At 43.4% G+C, this 23,824-nt stretch overlaps 1 protein-coding gene across 3 annotated transcripts in view; it reads right to left on the bottom strand.

The window, feature by feature from the left end:
• The window catches only part of LOC119649701 (adenylate cyclase type 6), a 518,692-nt gene that overhangs the window by 189,925 nt on the left and 304,943 nt on the right, over positions 1-23,824 (bottom strand). For all 3 annotated transcript variants that reach the window (XM_038051969.1, XM_038051970.1, XM_038051971.1), the window contains one exon: positions 19,624-19,636. The gene's annotated coding sequence lies outside the window, so the exon portion shown is untranslated. The remainder of the gene's footprint in view (positions 1-19,623; positions 19,637-23,824) is intronic.

Below are 23,824 nucleotides of genomic sequence, written 5' to 3'. Positions count from 1 at the left end.
TTGAGCCGGATTTTATCCACAACCAGGCGGTCCTGGTATCGCTCATAGATTTCGTCGTTATGTATGCTATGGAATTGCCCATCCTCATGTAGGGAGTCAATCATTTTTTGGAGGATTTTTCTTTCGAACGCGGCCAAGAGTTCGCAATTATTCTTGCTAAGGGTTGCCCAGGTTTCCGAGGAATACATCAGGATTGGCAAAATCATAGCCTTGGACATTAATAGCTTTGACGTCTATAGTGAGACATTTCGAGCGAAACAGTTTTTGTAAGCTGAAATAGGCTCTGTTGGCTGACAACAACCGTGCGCGGATTTCATCGTCATAGCTGTTATCGGTTGTGATCGTCAGCATAGACCGATTTAAGACTCAACTTAAAGAAAATGGTGCCTCTTGCATTCACATCTGCATCGCGAATCATATTCTCCAGGGCCAGGTTGAAAATGACGCATGATAGGGCATCGCCTTGTCTTAGACCGTTGTTCATGTTGAACAGTCTTGAGAGTGATCCAGTTGTTTTCGTCTGGCCTCACACATTGGTCAGGGTGAACCTAGCCTAGGAACTAAATAGGACTTTTAATTTGTCTCCACATGATCAAATTCGATGAAAAAAAATATACACACTCTTTTCGGATATACAGGGATCTCCCCTGAAACTTCTCGTAGCATGATCCCATTCAATATATGGGTATTCCAAACTTTCCACCACATTTCATACCCATAGATACAGGCATAAATAAATAAAATAGACAACGTGTGATAGACAGACAGTAAAACGATTTTATTAAGTTCTTTTTTAAAAAAAAATAAAATAAAATTCCTTCGTGTCTCCGATCTAAGAACTAACCACTTCCAAAAACGCTTAGCCTCGATGTTAATAACAAATTAGAGTTACAAACTTCGATTTTCTTTATAATACGTTATATAATATAGTAGTAGGTAGGAATAGTAAGATTGCCATGAAATCAGGTAATCCAGTATTATGCTTGCTGTTGCTGCAAAATTTTATAAGGACTGATTCCCGCTAAATCTTCAATTCGTAGTAAGTTTACTTGATGAGATATGGGGAATATGATGCATTTTGAACCCTAGATTTTATAGATGTGTGAGTTCTACTTGCTCGTTACAGAATGGACACATTTTGTACAATTCCTATCCTGAATATATGGCCAATCAAAATACCCACAACACTTCTGCAAGTCGACATTTTTGCGACGGGATATCCTTTTCAGTATATTTGTTTGGTTTTGATCGGAAAACTTTGGTCAACTTGTCCTTATGAGAATCTTGTTTCCAGTTTTTTGATAGCAGAAGTAGCCTATGCTGCGATACTCCAATTGCTGGTTCTGGTCCAGGCATGGCAGAAATTGGACTCGCTTTTTCTAAAGTATCCATGATTTCATTTCTCTCTACACCACTGCTACCAGGTTACAAGAGAACCCACCATACTGAAGATAGATAGCAAGTTCAAACGATTTCTACATTCCTGAGCAATTTTTGAGCAGCTTAACTACGGCTGCAGATAGCAATGCGCCTACCCTTCAGTCATTCCTCAACCACTCACGTTGCTTTTCCTAAAATTGTTTACTATTCAGTATAAAAACGGCCCCATTTGAAGAAAAATAAAGTGATGTTTCATCAAGACAATGGACCGTGTCACAAATCAATGAAAACGATGGCGAAATTAAATGAATTGGGTTGCGAATTGCTTCCGCATCCATCGTGTTCTCCAGATCTGGCCCAGCGACTTTTTCCTGCGCTCAGATCTCAAGAAAAGCTCACTAGAAAGAAATTTAACGTCCATGAGAAGGTAATCGCCGAAACTGATTCCTATGTTAAGGCTAAAGACAAATCGTTCTATAAAAGTGGCATCGAATAGCGCTATAATCGTTGTATGTAAAATCAAATTTATTAAAAAAAACTTTTTTTCTATGTTAGCCTGCGAACTTCTTGTCGTTCTTATCTAGAATAACTCTCAGATATTTCACTTCTTAGGAGAGTTGAGGGGTCATTACCTTTCTCTTTGAAAGACAATGACCATTCTGTTTTCTCCCTGAAAATAATACCATCGTGGTTTTATTTAGGCTTAGCTCGTTCCTGAGAGCTAAATGTCAATCAAATCAACGGAGGGTTGAATATTTCTACATACCCATTCTTGGCCTCGATTAACAACTAGCAGAGTTACGCTATCCACATAAGCTTGTGCGTGTATTAGCAGATGTTACAATTCAATTAACACTGGGTCGATCAACATACTCCACAGAAGCAGCGAGAGCACAGCTCCTTGGGGAAGCCTTAACACCTTCTTCAGCACACAACAATCTCTGTAGTCATATATTATAGAACTACTTAATTAAAGTATCATTGACAGAATGGTCTTTGGCGGTATCACATAGCTTCCGTAAAAACACAAATCAGAAGCCTTTTCCATGAACGATCCCAACTCGTATTGGCTTTTTAGAATTGAGCTTCTTCCATGGAAACCAAGCAGTGAAGAGCAAACTCACAGGACCTTCCATCCTGGTTTGCATTTTCGAATGTAATTCTCAACCGATCTCCCTAAACAATTCAGCAAGAATTATATTAAGCTGATTTGTTTGAAGTTCTCTGAATTTGAATTGCCTTTCCAGGACTGCAGTAGGAAAACTATGTTAGGCATGTCGCCCAAACAAGACTTGCTAGAAAAACATTCCTCGGAGACTGCTCTAAATGCTCTATATTTTCTTGTAGCATGGCTGGGTATGAAGTGAAAGTGTAGCAGACCCCGCTTTTTCATTGATAACCACGGCTCTTGTAGTGTTCCAGTTTCTTTTGCAACACTTCTGTCTCCCTTCCACTTCTGATAATTTTTCAGAATGGATTTGGATTCAGCTTTGCAGCTGGTGAAAAGTATTGACCTTTCACCAGCTGCTTAAAGACTCAGTACAACCTTGAAGTTCCTCTGTGTCGTCTTTCAATTCTTCGCAGCAGCTTCTTATGTTCACGCTGTGATTTCCTGAAGTTTAATCAGTCTTCATTCTTGTCGTTTTCGTGGTTGGTGGTTAAGAAGCTGTATGGGTAGTTTCCTGGGTTTCTGCATTTATTGGCTGAACCAGGGAAGGGTTTTACCACATTCGCGTCGGGTAATAGAACAAGTCTCCTCAAAGGTGTATTTGTTAAACTGAACGCCGTGGGTTTTCCACCACAAGAGTATAAGGGCTCTACTGGAACTTTACCAGCATTGCTGCCAGTAGAAAGGGAGAGAGAGAGGTGTTAATTTGACTAACTTTTATTTTTTTTAGGATAAATGCAGTCTTATATATGATGAAAAATGCCTGCCAATTGGAGGATCTGCTGCGTAAGCAGTGCACATAAGCACATAAGAAAGCTCATAATGTATTATACCAAAGGGGAGGATAGGAAACGTTACTCTAATAGGGGAGATGGGAGCGAGTCTAAGGAACACTTGGTTCATGGGCATCGAAGGTGCCTTCAGTTATGCCTCATTCGCGACAATTTGTGATGCGGGAAGACAGCATGGAATCGAACCGCTGCTAATCAGTTGGATCCTTCACATGCTAGAGTGGAGAAACCAGGATGTCTCAGGGGCTGCCCACAGGGAGGGGTTCTCTCTCCACTGTTATGGCTCTTGGTAATGGATACCCTGCTGTGGATCCTGGAGGACAAAAAAGTCTTCGCGCAAGCATTTGCGGACGACCTAGCCGTAATAATTACCGGCAAGTTTGCGGACACAGAATGTGACCGCTTGAATGCAACTCTGCATGTAATCCACAGCTGGTGCCTCATGCACCGTGAGTCCGGTGAACGCTAGGAAGACTGGACTAGTTATGTTCACTAGGAACGTCAGGTGGGGCAGCTATACGCTACCCACCTTAGCAGGGGCGGAAATCCAGCTGGCACAAACAGTCAAGTACTTAGTAATACGTTTCGACTCCAAGTTAACGTGGAAGCATCATATCCAGGAACAATATCAGAAATCCTGCAGATTGCTCTGGTGCTGTAGGAATGCGATAGGTAAGACCTGGGGACCTTCACCCAAACGGATATACTGGATGTATACATCCATAATAAAACCCATTTTGATGTATGCGTGCATCGTCTGGTGGCTAAGACTGAACAGCAGGAAGCTGCTAACGCAGAATCAGAGACTTGGTTGCCTAAGTATTACTGGAGCAATGAGTACTACGCCGACTGCGGTACTTGAAGCTATCCTAAATTTGCCCCCCCATTCACTTGGAGGTGAAATGGAAAGCAGCCAACGACGCATATAGGCTCGATACCATTGGGGCGTGAAAAGGCGGCCAATTAAACGGTCATGCATCTATCGGAAATTCCTTGAAAAACACCCGATAGCCCTGATGCCGACCGATCATATGGTTTCCAGACTCGTTTTTGAAAACACATACTCTGTCGTAATCACCGAAAGGGAAGAATGGTTGACAAGTGGCCAAGAGTCTTTTTGATTACAGACCTAATAATCTTCACCGACGGGTCAGTCATGAAGGATGGATCGGGTGCAGGGGTGTTCTTGGAGAATCCGATTAAAGAACTGGCCCGACCTTTCGAGAAAATGGCGAACATATTCCAGGCGGAGATATATGCTATTTCTTTGGTAGCAGAAGAATGTCTCCGACAAAAATGGAGGGGTCGCGCCATTCGAATCTGTTCCGACAGTCGGGCGGCATTATCAGCACTAAATGGCAACGACATATGAAGCCAGTTGGTGTGGAGTTGTCATCAGGTGCTGCTGAACTGAACGAAACATTCCTGATGTGGGTGCCGGGGCACTCTAACATCGCCGATAATGAGGAGGCTGACAGATTGGCTCGCCGAGGGTCTGGATCCACAATGGTGGGTCCAGAACCAGCTCTTGTATTCCGACCATCTACTGTCAAGTCAAGGATTCACGCAACCGAGTGGAGAAATTTGGACTCTTGGCGGCAGGCGAAAATCCTTGTGAAAGAGCCTAGGGCCACTAGTCCCTTGAGAAGTGGGACATGAAATCCCTAGTAGGGCTTTTGACGGGACACTGCTCCTTAAACTACCAAATGGAAAAGACTGGGGTAGTGGTTTAGGCTATGTGCAGCCAATGTGAGGAGGAGGAGGAGGAGACGGCCCTGCACTTTTTATGCAGTTGCCCGGCATCCTCAGATCTCAGACGAAGACACCTTGGCAAGGCTTTTTTCAATGAAGAATCTGCGCACCCTCTGCCTCTGGAGAAAGTTCTCAGATTCGCTAAAGCCTGCGAAGACCGTAGGCGGGAAGCGATTCAATAGGCAACTTACGGGAATAGTACACTGGGCCTAACAATGTCCTGAGTGCTCGGAGCTGCGGCTCACCCCAGGTAACTAAACTAACTAACTGGTTCTGAGGTAAAGATGTGTAATTCAATGTTTGAAAACCGAAGTCAAGTGCACGCGAAGTCAATACGGGAATCGGGGTGAGAAACTGATGCCTTTCTATCCGGCCAAAATAGGCTATATTCCACTGAATTGCCGTGTTAAAAATTAACGAACGTAGGGGCCATTTGATTATACACATCAAATGAATTACTGGGAATTAGGACCACCAGTGGGCGGGAAGACCTTCCCAAAATCAAATTTGCCAATTTTCGAAGTTTTGGTTCAGCTCATCCCTTGGTCAACCCAGATAGTCTTTTGGTCATCCCTTAATTCCCAAAGTCATTAGAAACGTAGGGACAATCAAACAAACTATTAAATTAGATACGTTCAATGTACTTCGAAATAGTTTTCAACCATCTTATTCAAGGAGCCTTTGAAAGTTATTGGACTCGATAGAAAAATGCAAGCTTCATTGAAAGCTCCTCCAATTCTAAACTGATTTCTATGGTCACCTTATAGAAAGGACTTGTGCACAAAGCAATTATTCCAAAAACGTCTTTTGAGGAGCAATCTAATCGGTAAAATATACATAGACTGAATTTGACTTTTCAAGGCACACAAAGTTTGCCGATGGCTTTAAACACCAAAAGCTTGTACTAAATTCACTAAAGATCCAAAATAATCTTCATGTTTATAAAGATATGGATATGGTATCTGTATGTCCTTATTAACTCCCGTTGGCCTTCTCAACTTGACTTAAAATCCCGCATCATAGACAGCTTGCCATCTATTTATAATGTATTTCAAGGGATAACAAGTTAAAAGCACTGTCCAATGCAGCCTCCATTATAACATAATGCAGTAAAATTAATTTGAATACCCAAACGGTAAAATTAGGCCAAAGTTTCCAGCTTTATATTCTCTTCATGAATGAAAATGCGCCCATATTTCCGAGGTTGCATAATGAAACTATTCACCCTCTATTATGGAGATCTAAATGCATAAATTCAGCTTTTGTTGCCAACGGATTATCTACCCTTTTTGGTACGGTATCAGTTTTTGTTATATGGACGTGAATTATACTTCGCTACTAGGCTTTTCAGCTTTTCCGCCAAAACGGAAGAATGAGGAGCAATTCCCTCGTACGATGGGATATTTCCAGCATTTCCGTTCCCAAGTTTTGTGAGAAAGTCGAGCGAAATGAGGAGTTTATAGACTGAATATGCAATTAAATTCCAAAACAGGATAGCGGAGCTCATGTCAGTTGATATTTCGTTCGTGGAAACTTATCTTGCAGGGAAGCATGGATAATGTGCATTATCAATGAGTTCGTTGATGTGAGAACTGCAATTGATTTTGCGAATATATTCTGGAATACAAGGACTAATTCGAAGCTTCGAGCTCTCATTTAACCAATCAAATGTAAGTTACATAGAAGGTGTCGATTGCAGGATTGAGCATAGCCTGTTAGTGATTTATTGACTTATCTCAATTATTAAATTGAGATAGTTTACTAGGTAGGATCTAATTTCCTAATTAGGTGTAGTACTTGATAATGATAAACTGAATAACAAGGACAGGAGATATAGATCCTCCTCTCAGATATATTAGTTATGTAGTCATGTTGTAGGATTTTGTGAGTATTTAATTGGATCTAATCTCACTATCAAATCAAAAACGGTTTTACCCTTTCTCTGAACACAGGTTTGCATTTAATTGCTAGCTATTAATTGGGTATTACAAAATTGTGATTCTGCTCTGAAATTTAATCTGATTTTGGTTGGGAATATGAACTCCAATTCATCTATAAATAAAATTCAAAGGAACACATGCACATATGTTAATAGATATGGGGATAACGGTTGAAATGTCGACCACATCTTGAGAGTGGCAAGTGAAGGTATTCAGGGGAAGGATGAGGTTCCCTTCTTTAACCCCGATGAAAACTCTTGATAACCCCCTCAAAGACTTTGGTTTTTTAATACTATTGTGGCAAAATTCGAATGCGGGAAGTGGTGGCGAGTTTATACAGAGGGAATGGGAAGTTCCATCCTCTAAAACCTCTGTAAGGAATCGAGAGGGAGCAGAAATTATGCGAAATGAGAAGTAGTGCAATCGTTCTGTCTTTTGATGAGAAATGGCGTTAGTCGAAGGGTAAAGTTTGATTTTCGACCGTAATTCCGAACGAGGAAGGGCTCTAACAAAAAAATGCTTTTTTAACGGTGACTGAAATAGGAAACTCAATTTAAAGCACCATAGCTTCTTAAGGAGGGGTGGCTACCACCAGTTTTCATCGGAGTTGGAGAGAGCCCGCCACCCCCTTTTGGCCCCATACCTCTTCACTACCTCTACCTTTACCTACATATGATGTATGTCCCCTTATACAACAATTGTCACACGAACTGGCTTATCGAAGAAACAAAGAGCAGAGACGAAGAAGCGGCAAACATAAAGTGTTTCAAAAGAAAGTCTAGCATATTATTGTGCGCTTAGATTATTGAGTAGACAAAACAAAATCAAAGGGGTGTACAAGCAAATCAATCAATTATGTGGCTCCAAAAAATTCAGTCATTATGTAGCGTTTATAAGGAATTGACACTAGGATTGTACAGCAACTCCCTTAATGAGCAGAACTGGAAACCTAACTACGGCCGGGCTGTAAGTAACACTGTTGCTTAATTCTTCCAGAGAACCGAAGAGAAACGCTCGGCAGAAGAAAACTTAAACCTCAAAGGAGAAAGGACTACAGGCTTCCCCGTCAGAATCTTCCCTACCGGCTCCACCAGGAAAAGCGCAACTGGTCTAATATCGGCAGATGGAAACATATCCATCCAGCCAGGACATCGTGAACCTGGGAAGGCTCGCAACCGACGCAAACGAAAGGAACGGCGACAGAAGAGTAGCGATATTCAGAGAAATCAGAGAAAGCAGAGCTTGCGGCGGAAGGTAGGCACAAGTTCTTAACTTCAGTGAAATCCACACTGGAGCAGACTTTTCAATTAGCGGCGGTTCACCTGCAGCATGCCAAAGCCCCTTTCCATTTACTGGCAGCAAGGTTCGCTAAATTACAGGACTTTCCTTGCATATTTCTCCTTCGACAGCGCAAGAACTAAGGGATATGGTAATGTATGCGGAATTATGTGACTTTGAACTCTCCTCCGCTGATGCAAGAACTAATTAGGTTGTGATGCGAATGCTCAGCATATTTATTCTGTAGTAAATACAATCCTAGAGGCGAGAAGCTGTTTGATGTTATCACTTCAGCTGGTCTGATGACCGCGAATATACGGTGCGTCCCTATGTCAATGGGGCCAAGAAGAAGTGAAGTAATTGACCTAACAATCTGTACTACAAAGTTGCTGGAATTGATTACAGACTGGTGGATGAAGTCTCACTGGCGGATCACCATTACTAAGAATTTAGTTTTATTATTGGAGGAGAAAAGTTTAGAATACAAAGACAGTGTGCTAAAATACGTTCGGTTATGTTTAACAAATCCTTAATATTTATTAATTCTTCATTATAAATCTAAAACATAAATACAATTCTTTATTAATTTTTAATTCAAAAACTCTAAAATATCAATTCAACTTTTGGACAAGGAGTCATGGTGTGCCATTATAGTGGCCTTTAGTGTCCTATGCCAGCGTCCCCATTGCACCCCATTGAATTGCGGATGGTACGCAATCGTCCGGTGGCGTTAGTAGCCTAGGAATTCGCCCAACTCCGAGAACAGGGTCGACTTAAACTCCCTGGTGCGTAATGACTTCGGCCGGAACTCCAAAGAGTACGTGCTTGGTGACTTTACCTTTTTGGTGAATTATGACGTGTTTGGTGACTTTATTCCTTATTCATTGATGGCCAGAAATATTTACTAGTGACAAACCGATTCGCTGTTCGAATGCCTGGATGCGCAAGATCGTGTACTGCATGGAATACTTCCATGCGAAAAGCGACCGGAATATAGGGCCAAGGTCCCTTTCCAGACGTCTCGCAGACTATATCGGAGGTTGAGCCGAGAAGAGGAAACTCTCGAAATTGGTATTTGGAGTTGTCTCTGAGGCTTCGAAGCACTGCCTGGCAGGGATTTTAACCTCTGAAACGCATGACAAAGTGTCTGTAACTACATTATTCTTGCCGGACACTTGCTAGATATCTGAAGTAAATTGGCTTGCGAAGCTCAGGTGCCGAAGTTGGCGAGCATGCTTTGTCGGGCTTCTGTTTAAAAGCGAAGGTAATAGACTTGTGGTCCGGGAAAATCGAAAGTACTTTAGTGCAATATACGTGGCTAATACCTCACGATTATAGGTCCTATAGTTTTGTTGAACTGTATTGGTTTGCCTTTTGGTGAAGGGCGGCACCTACTGTGATGTCTGAGACATCGGCGGATAAGGGTGCATCAGTTTGAGGAAATGTGTGTCCGGATAGCTGAGTGGTTAGAGCGCAAGGCTGTCGTACGGAAGGTCGTGGTTCAAATCTCACTGGTGGCAGCGGAATTTGTATCGTGATTTGACGTCGGATACCAGTCGACTCAACTGTGAATGAGTACCTGAGTCAAATCAGGGTAATAAACTCGGGCGAGCGCATTGCCTCCTAGTGTACCGTTACGGTCTTGAATGAAGTGCTCTAACACACTTCAAGGCCCTGATCCAATATGGATTGTTGCGCCAACGATTATTATTTCCGAGTTATCACAATCTCGGCAGATGCCGGATTTTACCTAATGCTAGCACTAAGTGCCAAGCATTTAAGCTCGGACGATCCTACCTACTTAAAAACTAAAGGGGCACTGGTGGTGGTGGCCGGTGGTAGGTCAGTGGGAGAATCCGTCGAGTACTCCCCGCAACATCGAGCACGTATGCAGAATGGTGTACTTCTGCATGGTTTGAACCAGACTGTGCGAAAGTCCCAGGACATCAAGGGAAGCCGTCAGGGATTTAGGTACAATACCTGTAGCTGACAATATTATGGGAACTACGACCACCCGCTCGAGACGCCAAATTTCTTTGGTTTCACGAGCCAATGGCTCATAGTTCACCTTCTTCTCCACGTATTTCCGTTCAATGTTGTTATTATGGGGGATAGCAACATCAATAATATACGCGGAGCCACCCGTCTTGTCAACTAGCAGTACGTCAGGCTTGTTGTGTGCGGTATGGCGATCAGTCAGAACTTTCCGGTCCCAATACATGCTGTAAGCAGAACTATCAAGTACTGCTTGCGGCTCATATCGGTAAACCGGACATGTTCCCGTGATCAGCCCATGCTTATATGCAAGGTTTTCATAGATAACCTTACATACAGCATTATGCCTGGTGATGTATTGCACCGGTGCCATAACAGTACACCCAGAAATGAGATCGTCCAACGTTTCTAACGCCGAACCACACATTCTGCACTGGTCGTTCTCCACCCGTTCTTTCATGATGAGCTTTTTATAAGCTCGGGTGGCGACCACGCCATCCTGAATGGCACACATAAACCCCTCCGTCTCAGCAAAGAGCTCCCCAGCACACAGCCATCTATTCGACAGATGCAAATCGACAAATGGCTGCCAAAGACAATTCACGTATTTACCGTGCATTGCCTTCGACTTCCATTCATCGATCCACTCTTGGTCCGACTTCACCCCACTCAGAGGATTGAAGTTCGATCCTTCAAGTTAAGTGGAGTCAGTCCACAGTCTGCCTTACAGAAAGCCACATGCAAGGGACTCGCCTGCTCTTTACTGTAAAAATAAGCGCGCAGCGAGTCGACTTGGTGATGATGTTGTGCCGCCACGTCAACCACGCCTCTACCTTCGATGTCACGAGGCAGGTTCATCCGCCCCACGGCAGACTTTGGGTGATGCATTCGGAATTTGGACATAGTTGTCCGTATCCGCCGCTGGACGTTTTCCAGATCGGTCTTCGTCCACGGCAATATTCCGAATGCATAAGCCAGTGAAGGGATGGCGAATACATTCAACGCGCTTATTTTATTTTTCCCCGAGAGATGCGATTTCAGCACCAGCTTTACACGTCGCAGGAATTCGGACAGCAGAGCTTCTTTCAGATCACCAACTCGAGCATGGGTTCCTTGCAGAATTCCTAGGTACTTGTAGAAGTCTGTCTCGGTCATAGCTTCGATGTGGAGGTCACCAATGCTATGTCCGGCATGTGGCTCGTGATGACCTTTGCGGATGGCTTGGATTCGACATTTGTCTAATCCAAACTCCATCCGAATATCACGGCTGAACATGTTTATTATTCGCAACAGACTTCTAAGATGGTCGTCAGTACCAGCATACAGCTTGATGTCATCTAAGTACATCAAGTGTGTCAGTTCGCACTTAGCACGTAGGCCATACTTTATTGCAAAACCATGCCCTCTAGCATCATTCAGTAGCCATGAAAGGGGGTTCAGTGCCATACAAAACCAAAGGGGACTCAATGAATCCCCCTGGAAAATGCCGCTCCCTATACGGATGGGCTCTGAGGTATTAGCACCTTCAGATGTACGCTCTGATAAGGTGGTATGCCACCCTTCCATGACTGTCGCCAAAAACTTTATTAGTTTCGGATCAATGCGATACAGATATAGGATGTCGATTAGCCAGGTATGCGGAACGCTGTCGAAAGCCTTGGCATAATCGATATAGCAACTGAAGAGGTTTCTCTGGCCTCTAGTTGCTTGTCCTACAACTACCGAGTCGATAATGAGTTGCTCTTTGCAACCCCTTGACCCAATTCGGCAGCCCTTCTGCTCCTCGGACAGAATGTTGTTGGTCTCGAGGTGCGCATTGATCCTTCCACTAATAATGGACGTGATGAATTTGTAGAGGGTTGGTAAGCAAGTGATCGGTCTTGTGTCTGCGGGGTCCTGCACCGTGTCCTTCTTAGGGATAAGGTAGGTAATCCCCGCAGTGAGGAAAGGTGGAAATTCCTCCGGCCGACTCATGACCTCATTTATACTGCGTGCCAACCGATTGTGTACGCTGGTAAATTTCTTATACCAGAAATTCTGCACCCGATCCAGACCTGAGCCCCTCCAGTTCTTCGAAATGTTTATGGCTCGTCGAACTTCCTCTTCGGTAACATCCGCGAAATTCATGCCAGGTGTATTGGCATGGCGGGTGCCTTCGGCGGTGATCCACTCAGCATGCTCAGCATGCTGGGCAGGTAACCCCCAAAGTCCACCCCAATACTCTTTCGCTTCCGTCACCGAGAACTGTATTGTCTGGGCGCTCTGTTGGGATTCGTTGAGAGATCTGAAAAAGCTCCGCTGGTTCCTCGCGTATGTTGCATTCTGGACACGTCTGGAATAACTTTCGCCATACCGTCGTAACCGACTGCATATGACAGAAAGTTTCTGTTTTTGTGTGTCCAGAATTTCCACAACGGGTGTCTCACAGGCGATGGCATAGTTCCGGTAAACCCTCTGCACTTTATTTCTCACCCGTCGGCTGGCACTGCCAGTGCTGATCTGAATCAGTCTAGCAATGTCCGGCCTTAGTGAGTCCCGCCGACGTTCCAGACGAATTTTCCATGGTGGATCTCTTTTGTCACTCAAACCAATAACGCGAAAGCGAATCTTCTGACCGTGCAATCTAATAGCCGCAAATGCACCACAATACACAAGTGATTGTAGTTGCAGCAGCGAGATATCAGCATACAGTCGAGATGCAATCTCATCATTGATTTGAGATAGAATTCCCGGAGTTGCTGGAGATGCATAGAGCCTGGGAATACCTGGTCTATGCAAAGGATCCATATCCGAGAATTCTATACACGCTCTTTGGAATTCGTCCCTAACCTCAGCGGAAACCTCAGCTGGACGGTGGAGAAGAGTGCTTCGGCGAGTACTGAACCTGTTGCCTGCAGTGCGGCGTGGTGTTGTTGATGCCGCCGCCTCTGCCCCCATCGACTCTCGGTCACCAGTTTCCCCAATGACTTCAAGTCGAACACGCTCCCTGATGGTGGCCGGGATTGTGTCGCTGCGAGTAATGAAGCGGTAATGGTCTGCGACTCGCTGCACAGTCACGTGCGCGAATTGCGGGAAACGCTCGACGAATCTCTGGTGCAATAAGGGGCGGTAAGATGTTGTACCTGCCCCCGCCGTTATTTCGTAGTAGGAGCGGATGATGAAGAGGTTCATTTCTTCAGTCCATTTCATCCGCTTCCTACGCGAACCTGCTGAAGTGGTCGCCACAGATTGTGGCGAAACGGCTGCAGCAGGCGGAGCTGTGCTCCTGGTCGTCGTGGCGCCTAGATGTCGAACCGCCCCACGACTAGCGGTTTCGACGCCGTGCTGTTCATTACGAGAGCCCGACCCAGTCACCAAGTCAGACGACTCCCGCCGGTTATCCGTACCAAATTTCTTCTTCTTCTCATTGTTGGTGGTGCATTTTATCCCTAGCTGCCAGGTGTTGAGATAGCTTCCTTAGTGAGTAATCTACAAGACTGCAAAGTTCCTGCACTTTCCTCACCTACCCCCTGAGACCAGCCATTCAGACTGAAGCTATCTATCCCTCCTCCTTTCACGACCGGGCTTGGGACCGGCTTCGGCGGATTATTATTATTAGTTTGAGGAAATGACAGAGTTTTAGTGTCGGTCAGCTAGCTCAAAAGCCTGGATGGCCTCTGTAGACCATGCAATCACGCGTGAGTTTTTAGATTTGTGACCAGACAAGTAGGCATTGAGGATCGCTTGATGTTGTGCAGATTTGAGCAAGAAACGACGGTAGAAGTTTTACATGCTAAAAACCTTCGCAGATTCTTGACCGTTTTAGGTTGTGGGAAGTCTATGATGGTCTGAACCTTGTGGATCCGGCTAGATAAATCATGTGGCCTAAAAAGTTCAATTGGTCTGAAGAAGAGACGACCAAAACATCATACAAGTACACGAAACAAAAGTTAAGGTTTCGCAAGACAGACTGGATGAACCTCTGAAAAGTTCGCACCACATTGTACAAACCAAAAGGCATACGTGTGAACTTGAAGAGTCCGAAGGGTGTGCATATTGCCGTTTTCAAAATATCTTCAGGTATGTATGGTACGCCTTGGCTAAGTCTAAGAACGTGAAAACACGGTAGTCTTCTGAATATGAAAAAAAATGAGTGGAGCTGGCATCGGCCTCAAAAGGGATCACCTTCTTATGGTCCTTTGTCTTCGCTTATGGGTTGCATCCGCTATTTAGAGGGACCTTGATGGTCTAAGTCTGAGTCCATCAAGAACACTACAGCACCTGCAGTTGACCTGACGAAATGGGATACTTGCCGACACCAAAAAACGAGGCGCACAAAGTAATGACGATGATAACTAACTTCGATATTTTAAATATAAAACTTGACAAAGAATAGATAACAAATAAGCAAATCTTTTACAATCTGAAACAGCATAACGTAAAAAGTCCAAAATATAATAAGACAAGTCGGGAAACCGGAAGCTGGACGCTTCAGGTATGAAAGGTTTTGCGTATTTCTTATATAAAGACATTTGAGTGTGCATTTGTCCCATTTGTATGTAGCACGTAATATATGCATATATTACCTGAGGGTAAACATTTTCGGGTAATATTGACATTCAATTTGCAAAGAAGCGACATGGCTTCTTACAAAATTTTCCATTCAACAGTTTCTGAGAATTGGTTTTTGATTTATGTATGATTCGAAACACCTTCCCCTTCATTTGCCGGCAACGTCAAACGAGCTTATTTGAGAAGAACTTAGTGCCTTTTCATCTGATACTGCACATGACAATATTCAATGGAAAAAATGTTACACCCCGTTTTTGTATGTACATACGTCGAAGTCAATGGCGTCATTCGTCCATGTGTTGAGGTTTTTAGTTAAAACGCTTGCGCTAAATTTACTGTCAATCGGTGTAACCGCTCCTCAGCAGTGCATGTGACAGACAAACAAGTCGGGAAACCGGAAGCTGGACGCTTCAGGTACGAAAGGTTTTGTGTATTTCTTGGTACGTAGCACGTAATATATGCATATATTATGTGAGAATATACACTTTCGGATGATATTGACATTCATAGTCTTGAATTTGCAAAGAAGCGACAACTTTGACGTATTATAACTTTGTTAGTAATAGTGCGATTTCCACCAAACTTGGTAAGATCATGCTTTATGTTATATCCTATATTGTTGCGAAATTTCGTAGTCCTAGCATGAACTTAAGGGGGGTCTTGGAGCGAATTACTAAAAATTATAGTAATATACTATTATTAACTTTATTTGTGCAGATGTCAGTGTGGAAGGTATTTCGGAGCCCAGGCACCATATAGTGGCAGCCTCTTGATTTTTTTCAGATTTTTCGGTTTGGTAGTTTCTGAGAATGGCCCCCGTAAAGGAATGGTCACTTTCAACCCCCCGCCCTCCCCACCTTTTCAACAAATTTCAAAACTAAGACCGTCTTCGAAAAGTACTAACTGAGACCTTTAATTTGATACCCCACATGACTATATTTGATGAAAAAAAAATTTACACCCCCCTTTTGCATGTATGGGGACCCCCCCTTAAATTCATCATTAAAGGATGTAACTCACTGTATGCGTGAGCGTTCACAGTTCCCAGCTTTCCACCAAATTTGGTGTCAATCACTACAACCGTCTCCGAGAAAAATGCGTGTGACGGACAGACAGACAGACAGACAGACAGACAGACAGACAGACAGACGGACAGACAGACAGACAGACAGAAAAGGAAGGAGGCCTATCCGACAAGCAATTCGGGTTTCGTAAGGGGAGATCAACCATCGATGCAATCAGCATGGTGACTGGCCTGGCTCGCGCTGCAATACAAGATGACAAATGCTGCGCAGTGGTGACCCTCGATGTAAAAAATGCTTTCAACACTGCAAAGTGGACGAAAATCGTAGAGGCTCTAACCAAACTAAAGGTTCCAAAGTACATTGTACGCATCGTTGTTGCATTTCTTCTTGGAAGAAGATTATATTGCGACTCGGACGATGGAGAGAAATTATTCCCAATGACGTGCGGCGTACCACAGGGGTCTGTCTTAGGTCCCTTACTGTGGTTAATTATGTACAACGGAGTGCTGACGCTACGCCTTCCTAACGGCGTGACAACTATTGGTTTTGCGGACGATATCGGGGTAACAATAGTGGCAAAACGCTTAGACGAGATCGAAATCTATGCAAATGAAGCGATATGGGAGATAAATTCCTGGTTGAAAAAGTCCGGTCTATCACTTGCTGAACATAAAACGGAACTAGTGCTAATCAGCAAAAGAAGGAAAGACACGACCGTGAAAATTAAAGTTGGTGGAAAAACAATTTACTCCCAAGAGTCGCTTAAATATTTGGGAGTAATGATTGACAAAAGACTCAACTTTAAAAAACACATTGAGTGCGCTGCAACTAAAGCATCTTCCATCGCTGTAACGATCTCGAGGATACTACCGAACATTGGTGGACCAAGACAAAGTCGACGTCGTCTTATTTCAAGGGTAGTTAGTTCCGTGCTACTCTACGCAGCTCCAGTTTGGGCAACCGTTCTGGAAAACAAATCAAACTGCGGAAAACTAGGAATGGCGTATCGGTTAAGTGCACTCCGGGTATGCAGTGCATATCGGACAACATCAGGAGAAGCGGCATATGTACTAGCAGGGATGCTCCCCGTAGACATCTTGGCGAAGGAAAGTCGGCGACTCTACGACAAAACGTATGCAGCTGGAGAGTCTAGCGCATTTCGACGGCAGCTGGCACGGTGGGAATCTATCGAACGGTGGCAACAGCGATGGGACGAGTCCCAAAATGCTCGTTGGACATACCGCATCATTCCGGATATTCGGAGATGGTTTGAACGAAACCATGGGGAATTAAGCCACGAGCTAACACAATTCTTGAGTGGACATGGAGGTTATCGTGCTTATTTACATCGATTTGGTCACGACGAATCACCATGCTGCCCAAGATGTGGTAACGTGGCTGAGAATGCGGAGCATGTCGTATTTGATTGCCCCAGGTTCACCGCGCACCGAACAAGAATGGAAGCGGTCGCAGACAGGCGTTTAACACCCGAAAACATTGTGGAGTTTATGCTGGAGTCAACGGATGCCTGGAACCAGGTTGTAAGGGAACTACAAGCTATTCACCAACAGCTTAGGCAGGAAGAGCTACGACGAAAACAAGGAAGGGAGAGAACCATAATGAGCCGCAGCTAAAAGCTGATCCAGCCCCGCGATGCAATACTTGATAGGAGTTCCGTGGGGAGAGTGGAATGAGAAGGAGGTGGTTTTAGTGAGTAGAAGTCTCACATAACTGCGTGGCAGGAGCCAGCAGTAGGTTTTGAACCTTTCCACCTTCCAACGCCGAAAAAAAAAAAAAAAAAAAAAAAAAAAAAAAAAAAAAAGACAGACAGACAGACAGACAGTAAACCGATTTTAATAAGGTTTTGTGTTTACACAAAACCTTAATAAAAATTAGAACGAGTTCAATGAATTCCTAGAAGTCGAAAAATTGACAGATTTTTTAATTTTTTGAGATGGCTCAAAAGAGTTAAGCCGAGTGTCTTACTAATGAGGAATAGCCAGTCCCAAAAATCTTTGATTGACCAGAGGGTACTTTCCGTACGTTCTGAGACATACAAAGTAGTCTAGTGGTTCGGAAAATCTCTGTCGTAGCTTAGTGAGAGGAAAATTTAGACGGTGAAAATCCCTTACTCTCATAGCATGCAGGATGCTGAAGCAAATCTTGCAAAATTCATCGTCTGCAAAACTTTCTTCCAATGTAAAACTTGGTGTTATGGTCCTTAATACGAAGCTAAATTGAGAACTAGGCACGAGACCTCGTGGATTTTCTACTAAAAGGACTTTAGAAATTTGCAGTGGATGCTTCAGGAAATACTTGGCAACGGGATTCCCAAAGGGAACAAAGTGAAAGATTACGTTGAATGTAAGATTACGACATCGTATTTTGAAAGAAAGATCAAAAATTGATTCGTGGCGTTAGAGCGGGATCCGCTTCATATCTCACATTTTCCAGAGGGTGAACAATCAAGCAGTTCGCTGAAAGTTTTTCCGGGTTCCGCGTTCGCCGGCACTGGAGTATTTGTGTGATAAGGATCGAAAGCGGCTCGCGTTGCTCAGTCACTCACTCCTGCGCTAAATCGGGGATGATTTGCACCTACTACGAAATGAACTCGAACTTGGAAAGAAGAAACCGAGACTTCCGCCAAATGTTTTCTTCCCCTCCTTATAATGGGAACTGGTGGTATCGAAACGGAGCATCACATCGTTAATTTGACCCCACTTTATGAACCGCCTATTTTGAAACTCACCCTTCCTGCCTTTTTATCAAATATTCAAGAATTTTCTTTTTTGAGTTTAATGCAAATTTGTACTAAGTTTGGAGTTATCGCACCTAATGTTGCACCAGATGTCGAAAATTAAATGTTATATCTTTTTCGCTCAGTTTGGTTGCTGTTGATTGCATACAATTAAATTTGTCTGCGTTGTTGTTGTTTCTGCATTTGACAGTTTACTATGTTGACGATTGGTATGCTTGACAGTGTGCGAATATAGGGCACCATAAATTTCAGGAGAATTTAAATCCACGAAATACCTCAGGACAGGTGAAAGAGAAATTTCGGTTGGAATTGTGGCACTAATTAAAATTAATGAAGAAAGGTGTGCATGTTTGACACGAGAACAAAGTCATATCGTCAAATCTATTTCACTTAATTTTGTTTTAAATACTTGTGTAGGAGTAACTTTTAAGCGCTTGTAGGACTGCACGGTCACTTTTTATAACTTTCCCGATGATGAGGTTTAGCTTTACCTCGTGGTGATAAAAAATTGGCCTCCCTTTTCTATGACTCCTTAAAGTTTGATACAATGTCATTTACTACCTCGCTTTTGTTCGGATAGGGTATTGTTACATTTTTAGGTGGAATTGGTTCCCTTGTGAGATTGTTTGCTTCTTGGTTAGTTATTGTAGAAGCAGAATTTTCGAACAATATACAACACTGCAGTCGTCATGTATTGCACCTTTGTTTTAATTCGGTCCACATTAATGTTGGCAAATGAATTTATTTTTTTTATTTCCTTCCTTCGTGTAGCGGACTTGGGAACATCTTGTGCACCGCTCTCTCACTTCTCTAAAGTAAATTCTGGTTTGAACCTCAAGAGCTAATGTGCTTGGCGTTTATTACCTTCCTAAAGATTCGTCATAATCGCCTTTAACCTTTTATATTAATTTATTTTGAAAACGATACAACTCGAACGGTGCTTCTAACATTGGCTGAACACTCAATCAAGTATTGAAGAACTTACCAGAAGTGTAAATCTGCAAAAAAGAATAAAGTCTTTATTAAGAATGGTATATTTGTCTTTAAGGCATATACTGAACATTAAATAGCGATATCAATCCTCATCAAACAAACCTGTGACTCGTGAAGTTAAGTTCCTAACCAATTGCTTTCCTATAAATCTTTATACAGGGAACAGTAAGCAAGCATGCCTAGGTACCATTGCTGCATGCTCCTAACCATTCTCTTCAATTCACTTCATGGTTGTCCCAGAAACTTGCACTTTCCCTCGACTGTTCTATGCTACATAACTCCAGGGCGAGCAACTCCCCCACATCCACCATACATGGCATAACCCTCAAAAGAGTTATCATCTCTTCTTAATGTATGACTATGACCTATCAACTGCTCTTTCTGTCTTCCCATCATCCCGTCAATAGGTATTTGGCGTTACAATTTCAGGCCATAGTATCCCAATGGGATGGCACAGACATGCTTGGAAAGCTTGGAAATCTCGAGTAGCAGTGATCACGTGATGATGACAATATATCAGCAGAGATAAAACGCCTGCGTTTCCAAATTTCGGATTATAACATGCCCGATGCCTTCAATATTCAGTCCAAAAATGAAAATATGATCGGTGCGATGATCAGTCAGACTCAGAACCTTAGTTTTGTTTATTGTTAATCATAACAAGTAAATTTCAAACAAACTGAATTAATTATAAACGTTTTCAAATTTTTCGGTTGAGTTAGTCAGTTCCAAGCAATCGACGAAGGCGGAATGTTTTCCATTGTATAGAGCTGATAAATTTCATGACATTCTTCAATGTAATAGGAGTAATTTTTGTTATAACATTTTGTCTAATTTAATAAATCTTACTAAGTATAATAGAATTTAAGTATCTAAATAAAATATCAAATAATATAAATATTCATAAAAGTCGTGACCAAGACTGAAAGGAAAAGCTGTTTGGAACTGATTAACTCACACCGATAATGGTTAGTTTATTTGAAACTTATATGTCAAATGGAATATTGCTCCGGCACATCACTCAGCAGCTACCTGAAACCAAGTGGTCTCGGTGAGAAGACCCGTGGTATGGGTACTCGGTTGCAAAGCTTGACTGGTGGACGTCAAAGTGGTGCTCACTCTTCTTCCCAATGACGTCTGTCCCCTGGAAGAAAGGCTTTGACCTGTCTAAGGAGGCTGTCTTAAGTGTGCCCCCAATGTCCACTTTCAACGAGTGCTTTTCACCCTTGGGGACTTTGTAGGAGCCTCGAATGGTGGGAGCTACAATCTCCAGGTGAGAGCATTCCTCACGAGCAGTGAAAGAATAAAGAGACCGGAAGATCGAGATAAAAAGGACTTCGTTAAATACCAGGCGATTGTTGAAGAATATAACAGCAAACGCCTGGCAGGCGAGCAGGAGGCAAAGCAAACCGCTCTCAAATGCAATCGATGTCAAAACGAAGCCTAACAAAAACACAAACAGATTGTCTGCCAAACCCTTCAGTGCGGTGGCCTGGAGTTATTAATATATGGCGCTGTAGATAAATCTGAACCACTCGAAGTGCGCCTCGGCTAATGTGTTTGTCTTGTCTTGTCCTTCTAGAGGATAACATGAACATCACACCACTACATGAGCCCTGGATTGGAAGCAACCGAATCATTGAAGGGCTCCAAAGCAAGTATTATAATTAATTCAACACACAAGGGACGCTGATCGGAACAGGCTTAGAGCATATATCCCCGCCAGGAGGAGTCCGCATGCTTTTCCGTGTCCGGACCTGAGTTCCAGCGAGCTAGTCGTGGTCAAACTGGAGCAAGCGTGGGCAGAGAACGCATATATTTCCTCAGCGTGCATGGCCCACGAGCCAGAAGAACTGCAACATCTGACGACCACTATATCAACAAAGAAGGCCAATCTGTTGATATGCTGCAATGCTAATTAAATCCATACGCTTCAGGACAGCTCGGAAATCAACGATGTGAGTTACTCTTTGATTTTATATTTAATACAAACCTATCGTTGGGTAAAATGGTCAGGACACCACCCTTTCATTTTCCCAGCGCGAAGAACTGTAACAATTGGGAGGAGGTCCTTGATATCACGCTATTAACCGACAATGGGATTCTTAAGATGGAGAAATGGAGAGTGCCTGACCAGGGATCTTTCTTAGATCGTAATTATACTTTTCAGTCTAGATCTCATCGCAGAAATCTCTAAACCTTTCAGAGACCCCAGGATGATCAACTGAAGGAAGTTTGGTCAAATTATCAAGTACAAACTGCCCGATGCACAAATTGGTAAGAGTGGCACGAAGTACGAACTGGAATCGCCTTTATAGTCTCGTGCGCTGCTAAATACCGCAAGAAGACACTGCCTCCATGGTGGAATGAAGATTTGTCCAACCTAAGGAAGGGAGATCTTCAACATCTGCTACAGGCACAGCTATTGGCAGCCATGCAAGGACCGCCTGAACAAGTACAAGTCGGCCACCATGACTGGAAAGAGGCGGTCTTGGTTGGACTATTGTCGGAACATTGAAAGCATCAGCGAATCCGCAAACTCAGTATTATCCTGTCAATGAAACATAGGAGCCCATTCTTTCTTAAAACGTCGGAATGCTTCCGGAAGGAATTTTCTGGTGAAATCTGGGAGTAACTGGTTCAGACACACTTTCCCACCAGCGAGATGGTTGTGAGTAAGAGCCTTACTTGGAGGGTATGCAGCCGTGCAGTCGTGCGAGAGTATGAAATCGGTAATTATCGAGGATAAGATAGGCTGGGTTATAAACAAGATCGCCCCATATAAATCTCCGGGTCCGGATGGCATAATGCCAGTAAAGTTGCAAAAGCAGCAGGATTATGCCGTGGCTTGCCGGGATTTAGCGGAGTTGTTTCTCTTTGGGATACGTACCACAGTCTTGGAGACGCGCACGAGTGGTTTTCATGCCGAAAGCGAGCAGGCGCAACCATGAGTCCGCGAAGGACTTCCGACCAAGCAACCTCAACTCTTTCGTACTGAAGATCCTAGAGCGCGTCGTGGAAATCTACTTAAGCACGATTATGGAGAAAATGCCTACCTATCGGAGTAGTAAGTTCAAGCGCTAACAGACAACTGAGGACCAAACTAGGTTCTACCAAGGACAAATTAAAAAAAGAAGAGGTGAGTGGAATTTATAGGGTCAGCTGCCCAGAATGCGAAAATGTGTATATTCGTCAGACTCACAGGCTAGTGACGACAAGATTCGAGGAACACATAAGAGAGCACACCAAACGAAAAAGGGAAGACCCTCGAAATATTAAGTCAATGGTAGCAAGGCATATGATGGAAGAGGGATATACTGTAACGGTGGACAATGTGGATATTATAAAGCGGGTGCGGAGAACACACTTGCACAACGAGATTTGTAACAAAGCTACACTTCAGGTAGTAAAAAATAGGGAGAAAAAGGGAAAGATGGGAAAAATGGAAACAATTGTAGAGTAATTAGTAAAGTTGAAAGTTACCGGATAAATAGGGTGGTTTACGACAGATCAAATAATTAGGTATTAGCACTGATAAAAGAGGCACGTGGTCCCCAAAACGATTGTATGCTAAGGGAAAATAAAAAATTTACAGAATAAGGAAAAAAACCTAATCCCTAAGGGTGACGCCATCTCTCCGGACCTCTGGTTAATAATGATGGACGAAGTTTTGCGAATATTGGGCAGGGGTGGAGTGAAGGTGGTGACGTTTACCGATGGAATGGTCATATTACTGTTAGAGATGGTTCCCTACATTATATGTGACATCATGGAAGGGTTTTTGGGAAAGGCGCCTATGGGCCGCAAGATGCAGACTCCGTTGAAACACAACCAAGGCGGAACTGATGATCACCAGGACAAATATACCTGAATTCCACCTACCGTGGCTAAATGAACAGGGATTGGTTCTTTCCTCCGTGTAAAGTATCTGGGTGTAATTTTAGATCCAAAACTAAATTGGAGATTGAACATAGAATTGCGGGTTATGAAGGTCTGCAAGAGAACTTTGCAAAGAAATAGGGTGATGATGATGATTCTCTGGATGTACACAGCTGTGGTACGTCCTATCCTAACGTACAGAACCACGTGTACAAGTGCTATCGGGCTCCGCAGTCCTGTTCGGCAGATGCTCCCAAGGTACTCCTGCTTCTTCTCTCCCTAGGCCTTCACATTGAATACGCTGTAGCATGCAG

This window comes from Hermetia illucens, chromosome 2, assembly GCF_905115235.1.
Source record: "Hermetia illucens chromosome 2, iHerIll2.2.curated.20191125, whole genome shotgun sequence".
NCBI lineage: Eukaryota > Metazoa > Arthropoda > Insecta > Diptera > Stratiomyidae > Hermetia > Hermetia illucens.
The sequence above is the reverse complement of the archived record's forward strand: the minus strand, read 5'-3'. Positions and strand labels throughout refer to the sequence as shown.